Genomic DNA, 3,616 nt, shown 5'->3' with positions numbered 1-3,616 from the left:
CATTAAAATTGAAGCGGTAGCAATAAAAAACTTCATATAATTAAAAAAAAACGCATTACGCACATATTTTTCAACAAAAAAAAAATTTAACTGCAATCAACTACAAACGATTCTAGACCACAATTCATTAAAAATTGATGCTGTAAACATCTTCATATAAATTAAATAAAAAAAAGACTTACGCACTTATTTTTCAAATACAGAAAATTTTTAACTAAAATCAACTATAAACGATTCTAGACCACAATTCATTAAAATTTAAGCTTTAGCTGTAAAAAAACTTAATATAAATTCAAAAAACGCATTACACACTTATTTTTTAACTAAAAAAAAATTTTAAACTACAATCAACTACAAACGATTCTAGATCAGAATTCATTAAAACTGCAGCTGTAGTTGTAGAAAACTTAATATAAACTAAAACAAGTAAGAAAGTCTAAGTTCGGTTGGAGCCGAACATTAAATACCCGGCGCAGGTATTAAATATATGTTTTTTCACCTTTCCGAAACCTACCGCTAGATGGTAAGCCGGGGTGCATCAATTTTGAGTAAATTAGCGTCCTTAAATTTCGAAATAATGCAGTTTCAAGCATTTCCGAAATTAACCGTTATATGAAAAGCGGCCGTAATTTTAGTCCGATTTCAATAATTTTCAACGCTTTGCTTTTACGTGGCAAGCACAATAAAAATATCGAGTTTGGTACAAATTGGTAGAACGGTTACCGATATACATATATGTGATCATAAGTGGACGGTGCCACGCCCATTTTCCAAAATTTTACCATAAACGTATTTCTTGGTAAAGAATTGTTGCAAGCATCAATTTTGAGTAATTAGCTTTAATATTTATTGATTTATCGAAGATTTCGTATTCCTCCAAATTACCGTTATATGGGAGGTAGGCGTGGTTATCTTCGGCCATTTGGTATGCTAACAACTACAACTGTGCCAAGTTTGGAAGAAATTGGTGCAGCGGTTACCAAGATATACACATGTAACCATAAGTGGGCGTGGCTACGCCCATTTTCCAAAAATTTATAATATTCTTATTTTTCGTCTAAAAATTATTGTAAATATCAATTTTGAGTGAATTATCTTCAGTAGTTACTAAAATATCGCAGTTTTCGTATTTCCGAAAATTACCGTTATATGGGATGTGGGCGTGGTTATTGTCCGATGTTTAAAATTTTCGTTCGTTAAGTATGCTGTATCAAGGCCAACCACTGTGCCAAGTTTGGAAGAAATTGGTGTTGCGGTTACCAAGGTATACACATGTAACCATAAGTGGGCGTAGCTACGCCCATTTTCCAAAANTTTCGTCTGAAAATTATTGCAAATATCAATTTTGAGTGAATTATCTTCAGTAGTTCCTAAAATATCGCAGTTTTCGTATTTCTGGAAATTACCGTTATATGGGAAGTGGGCGTGGTTACAGTCCGATTTCGCCCATTTTCAATACCAACCTACCTTGGATTAACGGAAACCTACATACCAAATTTCGTTGAGATCTCTCAATTTTTGCTCGAGTTATCGTGTACACGGACGTACGGGCAGACGGACAGACGGACAGACGTAACGGTGGACAGACATGGCTTAATCGATTTCTCTATTCATTCTGAGCATTTATGTATACATTTGTCTATATCTATCTCGATTCGTTTTGGCTGTTACAAACAACCCTTATGTGAACAAAATTAATATACCCTTGTGCACAAGTGCGCTCAGGTATAAAAAGACGCATTACGCAGTTAGTTTCCAACTAAAAAAAAATTTATAACCACAATCAACAGTAAACGATTCTAGACCACAATTCATTAAAATTGAAGCTGTAACTGTAAAAAACTTCATAAAAGTTAAAAAAAAAAAGCAATACGCACTTATATTTCAACAAAAAAATTGTTACTACAATCAATTACAAACGATTCTAGACCAGAAATCATTAAAATTGAAGCTGTAGCTGTAAGGAACTTCATATTAATTTTTAAGAAAACGCAATACGCGCTTTACTTTTCAACAAAAAAAAATTANAAAAAAAATTTAAAACTACAATCAACAGTAAACGATTCTAGACCACAATTCAATAAAATCGAAGCTGTAACTGTAAAAAACTTCATAAAAGTTAAAAAAAAAACGCAATACGCACTTATATTTCAACAAAAAAATTGTTACTACAATCAATTACAAACGATTCTAGACCAGAAATCATTAAAATTGAAGCTGTAGCTGTAAGGAACTTCATATTAATTTTTAAGAAAACGCAATACGCGCTTTACTTTTCAACAAAAAAAAATTATTTAAACTACAATGAACTACAAATGATTATAGACCAGAGTTCATTAATATTGAAGCTGTAACTGTAAAAAACTTCATATAAATTTGAAAAAAAAAACGCATTACGCAATTATTTTTCACCTGAAAACAAAAATTAAAACTACAAACGATTCTATACCAGAATTCCTTAATATTGAAGCTGTGGCTGTAAAAAACTTCATATAAATGAAAAAAAACCCGAAACGCACTTATATTTCAACAAAAATAAATAAATTTTAACTACAATCAACTACAAACGATTCTATACCAGAACTCATTAATATTGAAGCTGAGGCTGTAAAAAACTTCATATAAATTATAAAAAACGCATTATGCACTTATTTTTCAACATAAAAAAAAAAAACGAAAGAAAGAAAATCTAAGTTCGGGCGGAGCCGAACAATAAATACCCGGCGCAGGTACTAAGTATATGATTTTCACCTTTCCGAAAGCTACCGCTACATGGTCAGCCGGTGTGTATCAATTTTGAGTAAATTAGCTTCCTTAAATTTCGAAATATTGAAGTTTCAAGCATTTCAGAAATTTGAAATAAAAATATCGAGTTTGGTACAAATTTGTAGAACGGTTACCTATATACATATATGTGATCATAAGTGGGCGGTGCCACGCCCATTTTCCAAAATTTTATCATAAACGTATTTCTTGGTAAAGAATTGTTGCAAGCATCAATTTTGAGTAAATTAGCTTTAATATTTATTGATTTATCGAAGATTTCGTATTTCTCCAAATTACCGTTATATGGGAGGTAGGCGTGGTTATTGTCCTCTTCGGCCATTTGGTATGCTAACAACTACAACTGTGCCAAGTTTGGAAGAAATTGGTGCAGTGGTTACCAAGATATACACATGTAACCATAAGTGGGCGTGGCTACGCCCATTTTCCAAAAATTTATAATATTCTTATTTTTCGTCTAAAAATTATTGTAAATATCAATTTTGAGTGAATTATCTTCAGTAGTTACTAAAATATCGCAGTTTTCGTATTTCTGAAAATTACCGTTATATGGGAGGTAGGCGTGGTTATTGTCCGATTTTGCCCATTTTCAATACCATCCGTCCTACGCCCGAAAGAAGGGCACATGCCAAGTTTCGTTAAGATATCTCAATTTTTAGTCGAGATATCATGTGCACAGACGGACGGACAGACGACGGAGGGACAGACAGTCACCGCTTAATCGATTTCTCTTTTCATTCTGATCATTTATGTATACATTTGTCTATATCTATCTCGATTCGTTTTGCCTGTTACAAACAACCGTTATGTGAACAAANTCTATCTCGATTCG

This window comes from Rhagoletis zephyria, unplaced genomic scaffold (genome assembly GCF_001687245.7).
Source record: "Rhagoletis zephyria isolate East Lansing unplaced genomic scaffold, Rhagoletis_zephyria_1.1 Rzeph_scaffold_01547, whole genome shotgun sequence".
NCBI lineage: Eukaryota > Metazoa > Arthropoda > Insecta > Diptera > Tephritidae > Rhagoletis > Rhagoletis zephyria.
Note: the sequence above shows the minus strand (reverse complement) of the source record.